Here is a 23,840-nt window from a genome sequence, read left to right as displayed (position 1 = left end):
CCCCTCAATTCCTGCTCCCATTCTCCCCAAGAGAAGGGAGGCCCCCACTCTTCATCCCCACTAGGTGCCAAACCACCATGGTACACCAAGTTGCATCAGGACTAAATGCATCCTTTCCCTCTGAAGCTAAATAAGGCAACCCAGGTAGGGAAAAAGGTTCCAAAGAAAGGCAACAAAGGTCACTAAAGAGACAACCCCAGTTCTGATTTGTAGGAGATCCACATTAAGACCAAACATCTGCTCCGTATGTGTAGGAGGACTAGGTATAGACCCTGCATGCTCTTTGGTTTGTGGTTCAGTCTCTATGATACACCAATTGGTTCAGTTGACTTGGCTCTGTAGGTCTCCTTCTGGTATACTTGACCCTGTCTGGCTCAATCTTTCCTCTGACTTTTCCACATGACTCCCTGAATTTTGCTGACTTTTTTGCTGTGGGTATCCACCCAACTCCAGCTTGTGTCAAGTTGACACACAAAACCATCCAGTACAGATGGTGTTCCCCTTCACTGGAAATCCTGTCTGGCTTCAGGAGGTGGCCACTTCAGTCTCCTTATTCCCAGGTGCTGGAGTCTCAGCCATGCTCACTTCCATAGCTCCCAGGAGCCTGCCCCATCCCTGGTCTCTGTCTTGTCTTTGAGGTGCCCCCACATGGATGGCTTTTCTCTCCTAGCCCTCTCACCCTCACTGCCACTCCCACCATACCTGATCCCCAAAACTGTTCCTGTCCCCACACCCTCTCCCTTACTGTTCCCTGTAATTAACCACTACTGACATAGATTTTATTTCTGCTTCTGGGTGAGATTCAGTCATTGTACCTTGTGCCCTTTTTACTTAGCTTCTTTGGGTGTTTGGATTGTAGCACAGTTATCCTGTGCTCAATGGACAGTATCTGCTTATAAGTGAGTACATACCATGCAAGATCTTCTGGATCCAGGTTACCTGACTCAGATATCTTCTAGTTCTATTCATTTGCCTAAAAATTACATAATATGCCCTATTTTAATATATGATTAGTATTCCATGAAATAAATGTACAAGATTTTCTTTATCCATTCTACAGTTAAAGGACAGGTGGGTTGCTTCCAGTTTCTGGTTATTATGAATAAAGGTGCTATGAATTTAGTTGAGCTACTGTCCTTGAACTGTAGGGTATCATCTTTGGAGTACATACCCAAGTGTAGTATAATTGAGTGTTGAGGAAGAATTATTTGTGAGAAATACCCAGATCAATGTCCAAATTTTTTGTACAAGTTTGCACATTCACCAGAAATGAAAGACTGTCTCCCTTTCTCAGCATCAACCACACTAGTTCCCCATTACACTGTAGAACCCAGATCAGTTGCCTTCTAGTCCAGGGCACATCATGGAAAGGTTTGTCAGCAACAAGTTTGGAAACAACCTGTCCTCAAGACTCTGTCTCACTTTAAGGGACCACTGGTCTCCATGTTTCTGGTCCTCTCATGTTCCAAGATAGTATTGCTCCCAACTTCAGAGCTTCTGGAATTGTGCTATCTCACTTATCAAGTCTGGATAATGAGATCATTTCCTGGATTGAACAACAGCACCCACACTTGTAGTGCCAGGGAAATGTTAGTGATCCCCAAAAACACAGACAGGAGGCAATCTGATGCAATTCACAGCAGGGTCTTTATTCTGTTCAAGCTAGCTCAATTGCCCCCCACATGCAGCACCATCACCCAGGATGGTTTTGGTGGTTGGGAAGACCTGAATATCTATCAGGGAAAGATTTTATAGTAAGCAGTAAGCAGGGATTACATGTGCAAGCAGTTAATTGAAAAGCTATTGTGGCCTTTAATATAATTGGCTGATGCTGGGAGTCATATCCTAAACTTAATTTCTGCTCCCTTCTGTATTGGTGGTCATTAGATAGTAGGTGGCCTTATAACCTGGGTGTGCAGATTTGTTGGGGAAAAACCTAGAGAGACACTGGTCTTTCTGAGGGTATAACCTGGAAAAACTGATCTTGTTGGAGATTATTCTAGAGACTGGAGTTAGGCTCTGGTTTTTTGGTGGGCAAATTGGAAACAAATGCTAGGTACCACCTGAGTTCAAATCTAGGTCAGGTTCTCTAAATGGAGTCTGAACTCAAAAGATTTGCTGCTCACTCTCTCCCCCTTTCTCTTGTGACTAGAAGTCCCAATCATGGGACTTTCTAAAGCTTCATGAAAACAGTAACAAGGCTGTCTTTGTGGTGTCTTTGAGGCATGGGTAGGGGCCCATCGGTAGGAGATAGGATGGAATCTTGAGGCTGAATTCTCCCCCTGCTGGTGAGGGTCTTCTTCAACTGTAAGCAAATGTTTGGTGGATCCATGCTGCAACTCTGTAGCACAGGGACCTTTCAGTGAAGCTCTAGTGACCCTGCCAGCGTCTCTTGACTAGAGCCCAGTAGATCCAGGGATAGAGTTGGTGAAGCTCCCGAGGTGGGCCTGTTTTATGGAAAGCACAAGGTTTAAGTCAAACACATTTGTGTACTCACTGGACACTCTCAGTATTCTGTAACAGTTAGAAATCATCTGGATCTATAATAACTTCTGTCAGTAGATGAATCAAACACAACTTCAAAAGGGCTGAGGCCCATCTGGTATGGGGAGGTCTAGACTCTATGAAGGAGGAAGGGGAGAAGAGTCACCTAATCACTGTCAGTCTCTAAGGTCAGTTCAGTTACGGTTTCTTTTAGGGTTCAATTTATTTTCTCTACCTGTCCTGAATTCTGGGGTCTGTAAGCACAATAAAGTTTCCAATCAATCCCCAGAATATTAGCTAATCTCTAACTTCCCTGGGACACAAATGTAGGCCCATTGTATGACCCTATAAACTTAAAAGAAACATATCTTGAAAGAATTTCTTTTAATAGTTTCTATGTTACCATCTGCACAGTCTCATATTTAGTTGGGAAAGACTCGGTTGACCTTAAAAAGGTATCAATAAATACTAGCAAATATTTGTATACAATTTTTTCTGTTTTTACCTCTGTGAAGTCCATTTCCTGACAGACTTTGGCTTGGTGCTCCAGTATTAAGTACCAGGGTTCTTCTCATTGGCAACCACATTAGCCAATTGACTGGCCTTTCAATTTTTAACAGTTTCAGCTGTTTACATATTGGAATCCTCCGTCATCTCTTATGATGTTGAGACATTGGCAGATATTGGGCCCAGATTACATCTTCTGTCTGGTCTGAGAGTGTGGGATCTCCTGAGTCTAGTGCAATCATAGATATGAGACCCCCAATTTCTAGTGCCACCCACTAGGCTGTCTTGTTGCCCTCTGGGATGGGAGTTTAGTCCTTCCTACTGCCTTCAGAAGACCTCTCTCCCTATAAATAGCCCCATAGGTATGAATCGTAGCAAAGACACTAAACCTATCTGTGTCTCTTGAATTTTCTTGGCTCTATCACCTTGATCAGAGTTGCCAGTTCAGATTTCTGGGCTGACATTCCTACCAGGAGTTGATCTTGGTGTTTGAGACCACTGCTGCCCCAGAATACCTCTGTCCATCCTGATTGAGACTGTTGTCATTGGTGAAACATGTTACCTCTACATCCATCCGAGCACTCATGCAGAGGCCCATTGATCAAGGTCAGGGTCAGGCAGCAGGGCACCTGAAAAGTTATCCTGGGGATAGTCAAGAAGAGAGGCTGGTAATGAGTCATTCTGACATCATCTTTAACAAGGAGGTAATTGCTGCACTGATGTGTAAGCAGGGAGGGAGCCAGCTTCTGCCAAGTGGGGACACACTGGCCATTCGCTGATACCAGGACCCCAAGTCTGAGTATCCATCCTCCAGGTCTAGGGAAGTCACTTGTATTTGGCAGAGTAAGGCCTTCTTAGTGGAGGATTAAATAGTCTGATTTTTTTTCAGTATAACTAAGAGTTCCTATGATTTTGTTTTGTTTCTGTTGCCACCAGATGTCATTCCTAACTGTTGAAGAGATTTTATCTTTAGGGTTTGGCAAAACAGAGTTTTGAAATTTATTAAATATCAGCAAAAAAGATGTAGGGTTTTCTTTTTATTTTTAGGGTAACCCTGGGTTGAAAAGGGGGTGCTTTTGATCCTTAGGGATCCCTTTTCTCCTTATTCTGAAGTTGTTTTGGGCCTCACTTATGGTCTTCTGGTTTGGCCTTAGCTGCCAACAGGGTCTTTGCCAGGTCTTGATTCTGTTGCTTCTGACCTCTAATCTGCTTCTCTGCAGTCTCTCTTCATTAAATACTCTCTCTGCCACTATCACTAGGTCTCTCAGACTCCTTTCTCCTAACCTCTCAATGCTCTGGACCTTTTTCTTAATATCTGGTGATGCCTGATTAACAAAGCTAGAGTGACAGCTGCCTTTGCTTCCAGTGATTTAAGGTCCATGGAGTGTATTTTCGAAACACCTTCATGACCTTCCCTTTAAAAACTTTCATTTTCTCCCTGCCTAATATTATATACTATGGTGAAATTTGTGGGTCATCTTCAGGCCACCTTGAGACCAGTCACCAGAGCCTGACAGTAGACTAAGAGCGTCTTCGTACCTTCAACAGTGTTAATATCCCAGTCTGGGCTAGTCAGGGATAGCAAGCATATTGGGTGAGGGATGCTCCCCTGTGTGGCCAGGAACCAGCTTACTGGCCTCTTCTGTGGTGAAGGGAACCAGTAGAATGTAGCAGATGTAGCCTGTCTCATATGTCCATCAAAGTCAGTTCATCCAAGTCATCTCATCAAAGTTACCTGTTAAAGTGATCTCAGCAAAGTCATTTTGTAATGAGAAACACAAAAACAACACACAAAAACACAAATAAAACCTTCCCTGTCTTTGGAGCATAAACAAGAAACATCCAGAAAGTGGCACTCATGAAAAAAAAAAAAGACCTCTTATATGCCACCCAAAACACAAGTCTAACCTTTTCTCTCTATAGGAAGAAAGGAAAAATAATCAGAATCGGTGGGCATCTCTCAGTTCCCCTGAGCCCATGCCCACCCAAAAGAGGCTCAGGACATCTCCTGGCCCCTCCTCCGTCATGGATCCCAGATAAATCTGTCCTAAACACCACAGAAACAAATTCAAGGGCTTGTACCCAGAAGGATGTGATACAAAAATCAACCAAAACCTGTAAGTAAATATATATATAATAAAGTGTAGAAAGAAGAACCAACCAGAGGGAGGCACTCACAGAAGACAGATGTGGTGCCACTCTGAGTCTGTGAACAGAAAGCCAGCAACAAAATCCAAAACCAGAAAAAAATACAGCCTGTAGTAGCAAAAACCAAGCAGAAGGTGTCGATCACAGAAGATGAATGTATTGCCACTCAGACCTGGAAAAGGATGCAGCCCGCAGTAACAAGAACCAACCAGAAGGTGGCGATCATACACACTTGACAACCCTCAGTACTGCACAAATATTTACTCAGACCTGGAAAAATCACCATGTCAACATAAGGCATTTATCTTTTGTCTTTACCAAGTTTTCTTTAAACTTTGTAGATCTCACAGGAAGTTTCTAACACTTAGCAAATTAGCTGAGACACCAATCACAAGCCTTTTTGCCAATGTGTGACAACTCACCTGCTCAGGCCACATAGAAAACTTCTGATACTCAAACAGATTCCTCAGCTTGGCTCAAACCTAGAAGAATTACCATAGCAACAGAAGCCACAAGGTTCCTTACAAATATCTCTGCAGGGCTGAAAGAGTTACACATTTACCTCTTCACAAGCTTGCTTCCATTCTGCTCTGCAGATCTCACACAGAAAGCTGAGTCAAATTCAGCACTCAGAGAAGGAAGAAAGGAAGTATAACACAGTGTTACAAATGTAAAGACACAAATAACTAGACTAGTTTTGTGGGCTTCAAGACCCTCCAGATCAGTAGTCCTGTGCTTCATGGGGAAATTCCTAGCCAACACATCAAATTGTTGTTCCAGAGAAAAGTTAGTGATCACCTGATACAACTCTCAGCAGAGGTTTTATTCTAATCGAGCTAGCTTCCCCTCTCTACACCCCCTAGTTCACCACCAACACTCAGAATGGTTTTGGTAGTTGAGGAGTCCAAGCTAGCTCCAGTAGATTGAAGACCCTGCTCTCAGTTGCATCAGATAGGCTCCTGTCTGTTTTTTTACCAGGATCACTAACATTTCCCTGGCACAACATTCTCTATGGCAACCTAGGTGAAATAGTTTCCATGTATAACCCAGGCTGCATGTAAACCAAAGAAGATCCTCTCTCTGCCTCCTTGTGTAGAAAGGCCCTTCTAGCGACTATCTTGGTGGCATCATCTGTAGACAATGTGCCAAGCTGACCCTTCTTCAGGTTTCCCTAAAATGGGCTGAAGAGATGGTTCAGCACTTAAGAGAACTGAGGATACAGCACACAGGAGCTGCCATGTGAAGGTTAAAAAATGAACCTGAGTTGTCTATTAGAGAAGCCAGTGCTCTTAAGTGCTCAGTCACATCTCCAGCCACTTTTCTTTGATTTTCCTTTACTGAAAATATTTTTTTTTCATCCAGTATGTTGTGATTTCGGCTTCTCCTCCTCCAACTCCTCTGAAATCATCCCCACCTTCTTTTCCATCTCAATCCACACCATTTGTGTCTCTCCTAAGGAAAGAAACAGCCACTTAAAGAATCCTAAGACAGAGCCAGGTGTGGTGGTACACAAGTGTCATCCCAGCACTTAGAGGAAGAGGCAGGAAGACCTCCAGCCTGGTCTAGCAAGTGAATTACAGAACAGCCTGAGTTACACAGAGACCCCATATTGAAAACCACATAAAATAAGCATATAAACAAAAAGGCAAACAGAAAGAAACCAAAAGAAAATCAAAGCAAAAGAGAATCACACAAGATGGACAAGGACAAAATAAATAAACCAACAAAAAAAGATAGCCAAAAAGAAATAAAAATCAACATAAAACCAACAACACAGAAACCCTTAGAGATAAAGAGCACATTCAAAGACACTGGAATCCAATAAAAACTGGAAATTTGTAGCTGTAATGTGCAAATGAAGGACTTGTAAACTAAAAGCAAAACAAAATAAGTAAACAAAAGGACCCTACGCACGCTTCTTCCACACCGGGCTGCCAAAATGCCTGTGAGTTTGCTTTGTGTTGGCACCTACTGCTGGACATTCAGCCGCCCTACAATAGTGGGATTTGCTTCAACATGGAGACTCCATTTGACTGGAGTAGTCTTTCATGTGATGACGATGCTTTCTTTTTTCCAATGTCTCTTTTGCCTTCTCTGTTAAAAATCTAGTGTCCATGGTTGATAGTTGTGTGAATTTCTTTCTAGGTATTCAGTGGTATTCCATTGATAAACCTATCTGGTTTCCTGAAAACAGCATGCAGTTTTTAATATACTATGGCCCCTGTCTCCCTGTAGGAGCATTGATGAAGATGCCTAACCTGGAAGCCTTGCAAGCTGTGCGAGATGGAGTAGACATGCGACTGACAAGAGAGTTTCACCCCAGATAAGCAGTATCCAATTACTGGAGACTGGAGCAAGTGGGGTACACAGTAGAGGTTGTCAGGGAGATTGGCTTGGTTATATGTTTACCAGATGCTTCTGATGGCATCATCATACAGGGTTCTTGAAAGCTACTGTTTACTTGTACTGAGGACTGTTGGATGTGGATTAGAGTTGAATATGGTCTAGAGTAGATGTAGCCTCACAGTAGAATGAGCCTATCCTCAGTCTTCCCACAACAACTAATAATATGACTAAAGAGAAATAAACATTACCTTAGTGAAAGAAAAATAATCAAGTATACAGGAGCCTGGGAAAGCTTCTGTAGCTTGCCTGAGTATATCTTGGACATGAGATACTCAAAATCTTATACCTTACTAGGAAGGAGAGTTGAGTTTAGATATATGTAGTAAAAGCGGATTCATGGTCTCCTGACAAGTTTCACCTGCAGGAGGGCAAGACTACAGGTTCTGGACCTGAGAAATGTGCACCATGTCTTCTGGAACATATGGGCTAATGCAGAGGACAGCAGCTGTTCAGCAGAGACCTTGGACAAGAAGCAAGTAGTGAAGATGCTTCCGAGATATGCACTGGGGCAGCGTCTAAAGGTCGTAGATGAACTGTACATTAGATTCTGCATTGATGAAGCACAAGCATACTTCTTGAAGTGGACCCAGCAGAGAAAGGGCTCCCTACACTTCTGCTTTACAAAGGTGAAGATCTCAACTCTGTCAGTCCACATTATCAGAGCGATTTTCAATGTTTTTTGATCCAGAGTACATCATGGAATTAGGACGGTGGACTGTGTTACAGCTGGCACATTTTTGTTCCCTACTTAAGGCAGATGAGAAATCTTCACAAAGTCTTCCTGGATCCCCTCCACAAGATCACCATCCATTTTACCATAGAATCGGAGTCACAGAAGCTGAGTGTATCAACAACTTTAATTCTCAATTCTCCCAATTGTCTCCAGCATCTCTTCATGAATTGTGTCCATTTTCTCAGAGACTGTAAGAATCAAGTCCTAGGGTAAGCAAGAATGGAGAACTAGGTCAGCTACCAAAGCAAATCTGTCTCACTTCTCTTAAGGATTAGGGGCTGAATGATGCCAGCCAGTCCCTATGAATAAACATTTAGAGACTAAAAACTCTGGAAGTTGTGTCCTTTTTCCATGTATACTGAGTTATATAAGGGAAATTTTACAAATGAAACCAATGTCTCAAATGAGAACTCATGAAGTAGAGAAGTGATTTGGGGTAAAGAGTAGGTCAGATCTAGTAAGGATGGGATGTAATTCTTCCTGAAATCCTGCCCACCCAATCAAATGGAAAGGGAACAGGAAGGGGAGTGTGTAGTGAGGAGTCAGGGAACTCATTGGCACAATGTTAACATGAGCTATATGATCAGATCTGTGAGAAAAGCCTTCTATCTTTCCACAAATTCCCATGGGTGAAATGTTTTGACCCAAGTAGTTCTGAGTACATGAGACAGGGTACAGCTTGGGAGAGCAAGAATGACTGCAGAGGAAAGAGTAGAATGCAGATTCTGTGAGCCCACAGCAAATATTTGATGGTGTCAGGAGTTTCTTAGGATGGAAGTTCTTCTCTGTGCATTCTCGGCTTATGAGTTGAACTGGTTTTAAGCTTGAGAGTGAGGCCAGTAGATGAACTGTGGGGTTGGCATAACTGAGCCATTTCCAATAGGAAGCATTAAATGATGTCCTTGATCATTTAATCAAACTGACCTTGGTGAACCTGATTACTTCTACCACTGTGTACATCCCAGCCAAACCTCTACAACACCATTTCCCAGAACTATTCCTCTGGTCTCCTCTATCCCTAGGTCCCTGATGATGCCCTTGGAGACCCTCTCCATCACTAACAACCAAATTTCACAATCAGACTTGGATTCCTTCTCCTGCTGTCAGAGCCTGTTTCAGCTAAAACGTCTGGAGATGAGAGGTGTGGTCTTAACTGGATTTGGACCTTATCCCTCTGAGAGGTCTCCTGGAGAAAGTGGAAGACACTCTTAAGACTCTGAATTTGCTGCGGTGTAGGATGGAGGACTCCAAATGAATGCCCTCCTACCTGCCCTCAGACAATGCTCTCAGCTCATCAATGTCAACTTCTACAACAATGAATTCTCCATGGCCATCCTGAAGGACCTTTTGCAGCATGCAGACAACTGGAGCAAGATGGATATGGAACAATACCCTGCTCCGCTGGAGTGCTATGTTCAGTTGGTTCATGTCTCCAGAGAAAGATTTCCCCAATTTTGTCAGGATCTCATGGATAAACTCAGGGCAATAAGGCAGCCCAAGAACATCTCCTTTGTTACATTAACCTGCCGTACATGTGGTGAGCAATGTGTCTATGACCAGGCATCCAGACTTTGTGGCTTCTGGGAGTAAATTGGGAAATATGACTTCTGGATTTGAATAAACAACAGCTTTGGAACACATCTCTCAACTGGGATCCTCAGAGCCTGTGACTTCTGACACTGCTCAGAAGGTTGGAAACAAAATAATGTAAAGCAACTGGGATCTTGGAAGCTGAGCTTGACAAGGGGAACAGTTGGATGGACTGTGGGAACAGGGAACTTGTGGAGTTAGAAAACAGTTTGGCATTTGTACCTGGCTTCTGAGCAGACTGAGTAACTACATGCTTTGTTGGGTACTTCTAAACCTGGAGGCTTTCTCTCTGGGGTCTTTGACTGTTACCAACCTCACTACCAGGTTCAGGGTCAGGAAGTTTCAATGGTTCCAGTAATAGAAAGACACTAGTGTTTCATGAGTGAAGCAAAGGTCTGGGTGAAATTGGCATGTATAAACTGAAAGTTTTCTTGACACTTCTTTCCCTTGTCCTTTGCCTGGGCTACACTTACAACCCTCTTGTGTGGCTGGTCAGTTATGTGCACAAAACATTTAAATTAAGATGAGCAACATAAGCACAAATCCTTTGAAGGAGGATTAGATGGACCACAGACAATTAACATCCAGTACATTCAGATCACAAGACACCTTGAACCTCTCAGAAATGCCTAAAGAGAAGAAGACAACCTAGGGCAATGGAAACATGCTTTCCAGTCTGGCTTTGAACTCTTGATCTTTTTGTCATGCCTTAATGAGATGACTACTGGGGAACTCTATAACCCACCTTTATGCCACATGTCCCTAGAGCCTTATTCCTATAGAGTCCCGAACTCTATGAAGTACCCATAGTATATGTAAAGGTGCCCAATAATATGCAGGTCCCTTATAATACAAAGCATTTACTTTACAAAAAATTGTACTATAAATATTCAGTTGTAAAAAAAGAAAATGAAAAACATTTGCCTCTGCCTAGTCATTATACACTCTTTGTTGTAAACTACCAATAAAATAATTTGTTTATTAAACAGCATGAGTTCTTTGTTTACATGTAATTTTTATTGTCTGACTGGAATAAAGTATCTAAATTTAAGGACTCTGCAACAAATGTCCTCTAGAGAAAAATCAAAATGAACACATTGATGCCAGAAATGTCACAATTCAGAATCTTGGGAAGGTGGATAAAGTTATTAGATAAAGTGGAACACACATGGACATCTAGGCTGGCCTAAGATACAGAGGAAGACCCCTAAAAAATAAACAAAATAAACAATCAGGCTCCTTCTTTCTGTTTTTCCTTACAACCTATCTCCCTGCTTGCATGTTTAGTTCCTTGGCCTTGTTCCTTAGGACCAGTGAATTTACCTGAGATTGCCCACAATAAACATGCTTTCTTATTCTTAAAACAAACAATGCATAGATTGAGAGAGATTGCTCACAGGTTAAGAGCACATGTTGCTGCAGAGGACCAAAGTTTGGTTTAAGTGCTAATAACCAAGTGGGTCTCAAATGGAACTCAGGCTTCAGGTGATAGGACCTTCTTTTCTGGCCTGTGTGGATCCCCTTTTCACATGCAGACGTCCACATAATACAGATGCAGATATACACCTAGCAGAAACAGTCTTTATGTATAAGAAAGGACTCAATTTCACAAAAAGATAAAAATAGCCCGATTAATTAAAATGGTGAAGTTTATCAGTAGCAGTTGTGTGGCTTTGTGAAGAGAGTATGTGGAGTTTCAAGTGTGTCTATTGACCTCAATTGGTGAGCAATCCTGTAGGGTGCTCTGGGCTTCAGAGTTTGAGCTCCTGCATCATGGCTGAGTGAGAGGAAATTAGGAGTTTGTCAATGTACAGCATTAATTTCTGTATGCATTTTATTCCTATTCTATTTGCACATATGCTTGCCTGACAGAAAAAGGCATCAGAATCCTGTATAGATAGTTCTGAGTGGGCAGATGGTTGTCTACAATTGAACTCAGATTGTCTGAGAGAGCAGACAGGACTCTTAATTACTGAGCCATCATCTCTCCAGGCCCATGTCTGACAATGTAAAAATCACTTGTGAATACAGAATCACTAGGAGTCGGGTGTCTCTTTTGCATAAAACCATATCACTGTGTGGCATTATCTTTAATTTGTTGCATTTCTAATGTTTTGTGTACATGTGTGTGTTGATGGCTTGCTTGTTTGTTTATTTTTTAGATAGTCACTATGTAGTTCTTACAAAGCCATACCAATGTCCTAAGTCATTTCACAAAAGGTCTGGATGTGCTTCACTTCATAGAGTGTTTATCTATCCATTCACTGGATCTGTGAACCCATTAAACAGGGTGTAATAATACAGAACAATTATCTCAGTACCCTACAGTTTGAGCAGAAAATCAATATCATTCTACCTACTTATTTGAATACCTAACATGAAAATTCAAGAAACTTCCTCTTGATGTGGAGCTAGAGACCCTCAGCACTCTACTTCTGGTCTCTGTTGACTTCATCTTATCACTGCTCAGGAATGGAATAAAAGCTGTGAAAAATAAGTAAATAAAATCAAAATAATAAAAAACCTTAACAATTTCTATAGTATACACTTTAAGAATATATTTATAAGTGAAGAGAAGAAAAAATGTGGAGAGGGAGGGATATAAGAAACTAAGTATAAACTTACCTTCTTTATGTCTGTAGGGAAATGTCTGACTGAGAATACAGTGTTTTATAATTTACATATGCTAATTATCAATTATACATACATATTAATTATAGCCACCAAGCTTCATAACAATCCTCAGAACTCTACCTTATAGCAAAATATTGCATATTTGATGATTTTTATGTAATTATAATTGGCCCATGAAAACATATGTTGCCAACATGTTTCTGGGAGAACATATGTCTATTCAGCTTGCAGTGGACAACGTTTAAATGATGTTAAACATATGTAGCTCCTGATTTATCATTTCTTTTTGTTTTCATTAATTCATTTATTTAACTACTTTAACACCCAATCTTATCCTGCCTTTCATTTACTCCCATTCCTAGCCTCTGGCACATTCCCTTCATTTCCTGCCCCCATTCTCTCCAGAGAAATGGAGGCACCCACTCCTGACCTTCACCAGTTACCATACCATCCTAGCACACCATGCTGGATCAGGATTAAATGCATCTTCTCCCATTGAGGTCATACAAGGCCTCAATACAAACAAGGCAGCCGAGCTAGTGGCAAAAGTGTCAAAGGAAGGCAGCAAAGTTCAAGAAGAGACAACCCACGTTCTGACATTTAGCAGACCCACATTAAGACCAAGCTTCACACCTGCTCAATATGTTAAGAAGCCTACGACTAGACCATGCGTCCTTTTTGACTGGTGGTTCAGTCTCTGTGAGCACCCAGTGTGTCCATGTGACTTGGCCCTATAGATCTTCTTCTGGTATACTTAACCCCATCTGGCTCACTCATTCCTTCCTCTGACTTTTCCACAAGAGTCCCCAAATTCTGCCTAATGTTTGGCTGTGGGTATCCATCAATTGCCTTCAGTTGCTGGATGAGTCCTCTCACATGACAGTTATGCTACTCTGTCCTTAAGCATAACCAAGTACCATCAATAGTGTCAGATTTTGGCTCTCTTCCATAGGTGGGTCTCAAGTTTGTCCAGTCACTGATTGGCTTTTCCTTCAATTTCTGCTCCATTATTATCCCTGCACATCTTGTAGCCTGGGAAAAGATGGGATGGAGGGTTTTCTGGGTGGGTTGGTGTCCCCCTCCCTCCTCTGGAAATCCTGCCTGGCTTAAGGAAGTGGCCACCTCAGTCTCCTTATCCCGAGCAGCTGGGGTCTCAGCCGAGGTTACTCCCATATCCTCTCAGGAGCCTGCCCCATCCCAGGTCTCTGGCTTGTCTCTGAGATGCCCCCACATGGATTGCTTTTCTCTCACCCAGCCCTCTCATCCTCACCCCATTCCTACCACACCTGATCCCCAAAACTGTTCCTGTCTCCATAACCTCTTCCTTACAGTTCCCTCTAATGAACAATTACTGATCCAGATTTTGTTTCCCCTTCTGAGTGAGATTCAATCATCTTACCTTGGGCTCTATTGTTACTTAGCTTCTTTGGGTTTTTGGATTGTTGCATGGTTATCCTGTGCTCTATAGGTAATATCCACTTATAAGTGCATACCATGCAAGTCTTTCTGGGTCTTAGTTACTCAAGATGATATTTTCCAGTTCCATACAATTGCCTGAAAATTGCATAATGATCCTTATTTTAATATATGATTGTTATTCCATGGCATAAATGTATATGATTTCCTTATCCATTCTACAGGTGTGTTATTCCCAGTTTCTGGCTATTATGAATAAAAGTGTGTTTTAGTCAGGGTTTCTATTCTTGGACAAATATCACAACCAAGAAGCAAGTTGGAAAGGAAAGGGTTTATTCAGCTTGTAATTCCCACATTGCTGTTCATCACCAAAGGAAGTCAGGACTAGAACCCAAACAGGTCAGGAAGCAGGATCTGACGCAAAGGCCATGGAGGGACATTATTTACTGGCTTGCTTCCCCTGGCTTGCTCAGCTTGCTTTCTTATAGAACCTGAGACTACCAGCCCAGGGATGGCACCACCCACAAGGGGCCCTCCCACTCTTGATCACTAATTGAGAAAATGGCTTACACCTGGATCTTATGGAGGCATTTTCTTAACTGAAGCTGCTTTCTCTGTGATCACTCCAGCTTGTGTCAAGTTGACACAAAACCAACCAGTACCGGGTGCTATGAATGTAGCTAAGTGTCCTTGTATTCTGGGGGAGCATCTTTTGAATATATGTCCAGGATTGGTTAACTTGATCTTGAGGTAGAATTATTTGTGTGAAATACACAGATTGTTTTCCAAATTTTTTGTACAAGTTTGCACACTCATCAGAAATTCCTTGTTCCACATCCTCCAGAGCACGTGCTGTCACTTAAGGGTTTCTTTTCCTATTTTTTAAACTTAATCTTCTTTTACACTACAGACGTTATCCCCCTCCCAGTCCACCCTCTGACTGTTCCACATCTCATACCTCCTCCCCCCGAATCTCCATGAGGATGTCCCCAATTTCCACCCCCATCCCACCAGATCTCCCCATTCCCTGGGGCCTCAAGTCTCTTGAGGGTTAGGTGCATCTTCTCTGACTGAGTCCATACCAGGCAGCTCTCTGCTTTATATGTATTGGGGGCCTCATATCAGCTGGTTTATGCTGCCTCATTGGTGGCAAGTGTCTGAGAGATCTCAGGGAAGGGGGCAGGTTAATTGTGACTACAGGATCGCCCTCCTCCTCAGCTTCTTCCAGCTTTTCCCTAATTCAACCACAGGGGACACCAGCTTCTGTCCATTGGTTGGGTGTAAATATTTGCATCTAACTCTTTCAGTTGCTTATTGGGTCTTTTGGAGGGCAGTCATGAACACATCATAGCATCAGTAATAGTATCAGACCTTGGGGCCACCCCTTGAGCTGAATCCCAATTTGGACCTGTCGCTGGACCTCCTTTTCCTCAGGCTCTTCTCTATTTTGTCCCTGCAGCTCTTTCAGACAGGGACAATTCTGGGTCAGAGGTTTTGGCTGTGGGGTGGCCACCCCACCCCTTTACTTGATGCCCACTTTTTTCTCCTGGAGTGGAGCTGTACAAGTTCCCTCTCCCCAGTGTAGGGCATCGCACCTAAGGCCCTATACCCTTTGAGTCCTGAGAGTCTCTCACATTCCAGGTCTCTGGTACATTCTAGAGGCTCCACCCACCTCTTACCTCCTGAGGTTGCCTGTTTCCATTTTTTCTGCTTGCCCTCAGGGCTTCAGCTCTGTTTCCCCCACCCAGTATATGTTCATGTCTCCCTCTTCCCTTTTCTGTCCCCTTTAACACACAGGTCTCTCCCTCCCCCATCCTGTGATTGCATTGCTTTAGTCTCCCTCCCAAGTGGGATTGAGACATCCTCATTTGGGCCCTTCGGCTTGTTAACCTTCTTGAGTTCTATGGATTATATCCTGGGTATTCTGTACTTTTCTTTTTGGCTAATATTCACTTATTAGTGAGTGCATGATCTTAGCCACACTCATGTGTACAGGATGGAATCTCAGAATCCTTCCCTTATTTTGTTTTTGTTTTCTATTTCTTTTTATTGGATATTTTCTTTATTTACATTTCAATTGTTTTCCCCTTTACAGGTCTTCCCTTCAGAAACCTCCCCATCCAATCTCCCCTCCCCCTGCTTCTATGACGGTGCTCCTCCACCCACCCACCCACTCCTATCTTCCTGCCCTGGCATTCCCCTACACTGGGGCATCAAACACCATCAGCCCTAAGAGCTGCTCCTCCCACTGATGTCCAACAAGACCATCCTCTGCCACATATGCGGCCGGAGCCATGGGTCCCTCCATGTGTACTCTTTGGTTGGTGGTCCAGTCCCCAGGAGCTCCTGGGGATCTGGCTGGTTCACAATGTTGCTACCCCCATAGGGCTGCAAAACCCCTCAGCTCCTTCAGTATCTTCTCAAACTCCTCCATCAGGAATCCCACGCTCAGTCCAATGGTTGGCTGAGAGCATCCACCTCTGTATTTGTCAGACTCTGGTAGAGCCTCTCAGAAGACAGCCATATCAGGCTCCTGTCAGCAAGCACTTCCCAGCATCTACAATAGCATCCCAGTTAGATGACTCTATATGGGATGGATCCCCAGGTGGGGCAGTCTCTGGATGGCCTTTCCTTCAGACTCTGCTCCAGACTTTGTCTCCATATTTCCTCCTGTGAGTAATTTGTTCCCTTTTGTAAAAAGCACTAAAGCATCCACACTTTGGTCTTCCTTCTTTTTGGGCTTCATATGGTCTGCACATTGAATCTAGGATATTCCGTACTTTTGGGCTAATATCCACTTATCAGTGAGTGCAACCATGTGTGTTCTTTTGTGTCTGAGTTACCTCACTCAGGGTGATATTTCAAGTTCCATTCATTTGCCTGCAAATTTCATGAAGTTGTTGTTTTTAATAACTGAGTAGTATTTCATTGTTTAAATGTACCACATTTTCTGTATCCATCCCTCTATTGAGGAACATCTGGGTTGTTTCCAGCTTCTGGCTGATATAAATATGGCTGCTATGAACACAGTGGAGCATGTGTCCTCATTACATGTTGGGGCATCTTCTGAGTATATGCTCAGGAGTGATATAGCTGGGTCCTTAGATAGTACTATGTCCAATTTTCTGAGAAAATGCCAGATTGATTTACAGAATTGTTTTCCCATCTTGCAATCCTACCAGTAATGGAGGAAGGAGTGTTCCTCTTTCTCCACTTCCTCGCCAGCATCTGCTGTCACCTGAGATTTTGATCTTAGCCATTCTGACTGGCGTGAGGTGGAATCTCAGGGTTGTTTTGATTTGCATTTCCCTGCTGACTAAGGATGTTGAACACTTCTTTAGGAGCTTCTCTGCCATTCGAGTGTCCTCAGTTGAGAATTCTCTGTTTAGCTCTGTTCTTCATTTTTTAAAAGGGTATTTGGTTCTCTGGAATCTAACTTCTTGAGTTCTTTGTATATATTGTGTATTAGTCCTCTATCAGATGTAGGATTGGTAAAGATCTTTTCTCAATCTGTTGTTTGCTGTTTTATCCTATTGACAGTGTCCTTTGCCTTACAGAAGCTTTGCAATTTTATGAGGTTCCATTTGTCAATTCTTGATCTTAGAGCATATGCCATTGGTGTTCTGTTCAGGAACCCTGTGCCCAAGTGTTCAAGGATTTTCCCACCTTCTCTTCTATTAGATTCAGTATATCTGGTTTTATGTGGAGGTACTTGATTCAATTGGACTTGAGCTTTGTATAAGAAGAATGGATCAACCTTCTTCTACATGTTGCCCACTAGTTGAATCAGCATCATTTGTTAAAATGCTGTCCTTTTTCCACTGGACAGTTTTAGCTCCTTTTTCAAAGATCAAGTGGTCATTGGTGTGTGAGTTCATTTCTGGATCTTAATTCTATTCCATTGATCTACCTGCCTGTCACTAGAAGAATTTCTATATGAAAATACTTGTAGGTATAGAATCATAAGAAATTGGGTGTTTATTTCACATAATCAAAATATTCAGAATTACCTTTAACTTCTCATTCTCAAGATGTTTTTGGTTTTCATTTGTTTGAGGTGTGTGTGTGTGTGTGTGTGTGTGTGTGTGTGTGTGTGTTTCAGTTTCTTTAGACAGAATCTCACTATATAGGACTATTAAGCAATACCCAGGATCTCAACCTCCATCTTGAAAAGGGCTCAGTAACTTCACTTAATTGATTTATTTTCTAATTGTCTAGATTAGATCTAAGAATGGCATGCTCTGGGCATTACAGTGCATTCCTGTAATCCAACCACTTTGGAGATTAAGGTAGAGACTCAGGTTATCCTAGGTACATAGCCAGGCAACCTGAGAAACTGATTTAGAGACCAAGTAACTGAAAAGCTGTAAGTGACATTCTTACAAGCAAGGCAAATGCCCTACCTTAGAGTTAAGTCCAGCATGTTATTAAGTTTTGGGTTTTGCTGCTGCTGCTGCTGCTGCTGCTGCTACTGCTGCTGCTGCTTCCTGTTCCCTGGTGTTCTTAATGACCTGGGATGCCTCATTGCCATCTGAGAGCTCCATGTGGGCATAATATGATCACTTTCCAGACACATAATGTTGAACTTTCACATTTCCCATAGAAATATCCCCTTTCTCATTGCAAACTTCAGTGGCCCGGACATTAGAATACACAGGTGGTTGCTTTACGACTGTGCTTAGGACAGTGTGTTAAGGGGGTTTGACTGTAAATCTGATTCCTTGAATTAGAGCCTTAAAATATGTACATGGTGGAAGGAAATAATCCTCTCCTGTAAATTTTTCTCTTATCTCTACATGTAGACTCCCTGCCTTAGTTTGGGTTTTGTTTCTGGGAAGAGACACCATGACCACAGAAACTCTTATAAAGGCAAACATTAAATGGGGTTGGCCTACAGTTTCAGAGGTTTAGTCTATTATCATCATAATTAGAAATATGGCAGCTTCCAGTCTGGGCCTGAGCATAGAGCAGGTCATAGGCGGTAGCTGTGTACCCAACCCCAGAAAACAGAGAGAAAGAGGGACACCCAGGAGTCCTTTAACTCAGGCAGCATCCCAGGTAAGGAAAAAGCATCACTTGCCCCAAACACGGAGCAACTGAGACCCACTGGGACCCAGGAATTCACTCCTGGCCCGGATTACAGACTCCATCCGGTCTGGGCCCACTGGCCCGGATTACAGACACCATCCGGTATGGGCCCAAGCACTCGCAGATCCCGGGAGGCAGCTCTGCACCCAATCTCAAAGAATCCAGAGGAAGCGGGGTTCTCAGGACCTCTCTGCCAAGCAGTATCTTAGGCTAGGAGGTGGCAATACCTGCCCCCAAACAGGGAGCAAACAAGACCCACTGGGACCCAGGAACTCACACCTGGCCCGGGGCATGGGTTGCTTCCAGTCTGAGCCCAAGCAGAACCCAGAAGTCATCTCTGCAACCAATCTCACAGAACCCAGAGGAAGTGGGGGCTCTCAGTAGCTCTAACTCAAGCAGTATCTTAGAGTAGGAGGTGGAAACACTTGCCCCCAATCAGGGAGCAACTAGGACCCACTGGGACCCAGGAACTCACTCCTGGCCGGGGGCGCGGGTTCCTTCCTGTCTGAGCCCGAGCAGATCCCAGGAGTCAGCTCTGCGCCCAATCTCACAGAACCCAGAGGAAGTGGGGGCTCTCAGTAGCTCTAACTCAAAGACTATCTTAGGCTAGGAGGTGGCAATACTTGCCCCCAATCAGGGAGCAAACGGGACCCACTGGGACCCAGGAATCCACTCCTGACCCAGAGCCCGGGCCCCTTCCGGTTTCCACCTGAGCAGGGAGCACATCTTGGGCCTCAGCTCAAACCCCAGCAGCAAAACCCATCCAAAACAGTTCTGACACAACCTAGATAATAGGAAAGACAGGCCCCAGTCAGAGACAGCACAGATAGCACAAAGGTGATCCAGATGGCAAAAGGCAAGCCCAAGAACACAAGCACCAGCAACCCAAAGTACTTGCCATCATCAGAACCTAGTTCTCCCAAATTAGAAAGTCCTGAACTCCCCATATCACCAGGAAAACAAGAACCAGATCTGAAATCACTTCTAATGATGATGCTAGAGGACTATAAGAAGGAAATAAATAACACTATCAAAATACTTGAGGAGAACACAGGAAAACAGGATGAAGTCCTTAAAGAAACACAAAAATCCTTTAAAGAATTACAAGAAAACACAAACAAGCAGAAGAAGGAATTGAACAAAACCATCCAGGACATAAAAATGGAAGTAAAAACAATAAAAAAATCACAAAGGGAGAATACCCTGGAGATAGAAAACCTAAGAAAGAAATCAGGAGTCATAGATACAAGCATCACCAACAGAATACAAGAGATAGAAGAAAGAATCTCAGGTGCAGAAGATACCTTAGAAAATATTGACACAACTGTCAAAGAAAATGCAAAATGCAAAAAGTTCTTAACACAAAATATCGAGGAAATTCAGGATACAATGAGTAGACCAAACCTAAGGATAATAGGTATAGATGAGAGTGAAGATTCCCAACTTAAAGGGCCAGTAAATATCCTCAACAAAATTATTGAGGAAAACTTCCCTAACCTAAGGAATTAGATGCCCATAATCACACAAGAAGCCTACAGAACACCAAACAGACTAGATCAAAATAGAAATACCACCCGTCACATAATAATCAAGACACAAAATGCACAAAACAAAGAAAGAATTTTAAAAGCAGTAAGGGAAAAAGACCAAGTAACATATAAAGGCAAACCTATCAGAATTACACCTGACTTCTCACCAGATGCTATAAAAGTCAGAAGATCCTGGACAAATATCATACAGATCCTAAGAGAACATAAATGCCAGCCCAAGCTACTTTACCCAGCAAAACTCGCAATTACCATAGATGGAGAAACTAAGATATTCCATGACAAAACAGAATTTACACAGTATCTTCCCACAAATCCAGCTCTACAAAGGATAATAGCAGGAAAGCACCAATACAAGGAGGACAATCATACCCTAGAAAGAGCAAGAAAATAATCCTTTTCCATGAAACCCAACAGAAGATAACCACACAAACGATGTCTCCACTATTAGCAAAAATGACAGGAAGCAACAACACCCTCTCCTTAATATCTCTTAACATCAATGGACTCAATTCCCCAATAAAAAGGCATAGGCTAACGACTGGATATGCAAACAGGACCCAGCTTTTTGCTGCTTACAGGAAACCCACCTCAGTGACAAAGACAGACACTACCTTAGAGTAAAAGGTTGGAAAAAATTTTTCAAGCAAATGGCTCTAAGAAACAAGCGGAAGTAGCCATTCTAATTTCGAATAAAATTGACTTTCAACTTAAAGCTATCAAAAAGGATAAGGAAGGACATTTCATACTTGTCAAAGGAAAAGTCAACCAACATGAACTCTCAATTCTGAATATCTATGCCCAAATGCAAGAGCATCGACTTTCATAAAAGAAACCTTGCTAAAGCTCAAAACACACATTGCACCTCCCACAATAATAGTGGGAGACTTCAACACCCCACTCTCAGCAATGGATAGATCATGGAAACAGAAACTAAGCAGAGATACAGTGAAACTAACAGAAGTTATGAACCAAATGGACTTAACAGATATCTATAGAACATTTCACCCTAAAGCAAAAGAATATACCTTTTTCTCAGCACCTCATGGTACCTTCTCCAAAATAAACCATATAATTGGGCACAAGACAGGCCTCAACAGATATTAAAAAAAGTTGAAATAATTCCCTGCATCCTATCAGATCCCCATGGTCTAAGGCTGGTCTTCAAAAATGACAAAGACAATGGAAAGCCCACATTCACATGGAAACTGAACAACACCCTACTCCTCGATAATCACATAAGGGAAGAAATAAAGAAAGAAATTAAAAACTTTTTAGAATTTCATGAAAATGATGACACATCATACCAAAAATCTATGGGATACAATGAAAGCAGTGCTAAAAGGAAAACTCATAGCTCTAAGTGCCTACAAAAAGAAACTGGAGGGAGCATACAATAGCAGCTTGACAATGCACCTGAAAGACCTAGAACAAAAAGAAGCTAATACACCCAAGAGGAGCAGAAGGCAGGAAATAATCAAACTCAGGGCTGAAATCAACCAAATAGAAACAAAAAGAACTATCCAAAGAATCAATAAAACCAGGAGCTAGTTCTTTGAGAAAATCAACAAGATACATAAACCCTTAGCTAGACTAATCAGAGGGCAGAGAGACAGTATCCAAATTAATAAAATCAAAACTGAAAAGGGTGACATAACAAGAGAAACTGAGGAAATTTTAAAAAATCATCAGATCCTACTACAAAAGCCTATACTCAACAAAATTGGAAAATTTGGATGAAATGGACAATTTTCTAGACAAATACCAGTTACCAATGTTAAATCAGGACCAGATAAACCATCTAAACACTCCCATATCCCCAAAAGAAATAGAAGCAGTCATTAAAAGTCTCCCTACAAAGAAAAGTCCGGGACCAGACGGTTTTAGTGCAGAATTCTATCAGACCTTCAAGGAAGACGTAATTCCAATTCTTTTCAAACTATTCCACAAAATAGAAACAGAAGGTACACTACCCAATTCATTCTACGAAGCCACAATTACGCTCATACCTAGACCACACAAAGAGCCAACAAAGAAAGAGAACTTCAGGCCAATCTCCCTTATGAACATTGATACAAAATTACTCAATAAAATTCTAGCGAACCGAATCCAAGAACACATCAAAACAATTATCCATCACGATCAAGTAGGCTTTATCCCAGGAATGCAGGGTTGGTTCAATATTCGGAAATCCATCAATGTAATCCATTATATAAACAAACTCAAAGAAAAAAACCACATGATCATCTCACTAGATGCTGAGAAAGCATTTGACAAAATTCAACACCCCTTCATGATAAAAGTCTTGGAAGGGTCAGGAATTCAAGGTCCATACCTAAACATAGTAAAAGCAATATACAGCAAACCAGTAGCCAGCATCAAACAAAATGGAGAGAAACTTGAAGCAATCCCACTAAAATCAGAGACTAGGCAAGGCTGCCCAATCTCCCCCTACTTATTTAATATAGTATTGGAAGTCCTAGCCAGAGCAATTAGGCAACACAAGGAGGTCAAAGGGATACAAATTGGAAAGGAAGAAGGCAAAATCTCACTATTTGCAGATGATATGATAGTATACTTAAGTGACCCCAAAACTTCCACCAGAGAACTCATAAACCTGATAAACAACTTTAGCAAAGTGGATGGATATAAAATTAACTCAAACAAATCAGTAGCCTTCCTCTACTCAAAAGATTAACTGGGTGAGAAAGAAATTATGGAAATGACACCCTTCAAAATAGTCACAGATAATATAAAATACCGGTGTGAACCTAACAAAGCATTTAAAAGAGCTGTATGACAAGAACTTCATGCCCCTGAAGAAAGAAATCAAAGCAGATCTCAGAAGATGGAAAGATCTCCCATGCTCATAGATTGGAAGGATTAATATAGTAAAAATGGCTATTTTGCCAAAAGCCATCTACAGATTTAATGCAATCCCCATCAAAATTTCCACTCAATTCTTCACAGAGATAGAAAGAGCCATCTTAAAATTCATTTGGAATAACAAAATACCCAGGATTTCAAAAACTACTCTCAGCAATAAAGAACTTCTGGAGGAATCACCATCCCAGACTTCAAGCTGTACTAAAAGCAATAGTGATAAAAAACTGCATGGTATTGGAACAGAGACAGGCAGGAGGATCAATGGAATAGAAGACCCAGAAATGAACCCCCATACCTATGGTCACCTGATCTTTCAAAAAGGGGCTAAAACCATCGAGTGGAAAAATGATAGCATTTTCAACAAATGGTGCTAGTCCAACTGGTGGTCAGCATGTAGAAAA

General features: G+C 42.1%; 1 pseudogene; it reads left to right on the top strand.

Annotated features, from left to right (window-relative positions):
* The first annotated feature begins 3,575 nt into the window (after positions 1 to 3,575).
* On the top strand, positions 3,576 to 9,868 carry LOC114636881 (annotated as a pseudogene).
* The last annotated feature ends 13,972 nt before the right edge of the window (positions 9,869 to 23,840 follow it).

The sequence above is a fragment of the Grammomys surdaster genome, unplaced genomic scaffold, assembly GCF_004785775.1.
Source record: "Grammomys surdaster isolate TR1022 unplaced genomic scaffold, NIH_TR_1.0 125024, whole genome shotgun sequence".
In the NCBI taxonomy this organism is placed as follows: Eukaryota; Metazoa; Chordata; class Mammalia; order Rodentia; family Muridae; genus Grammomys; species Grammomys surdaster.
This window is presented reverse-complemented; position numbering and strand designations above follow the sequence as displayed.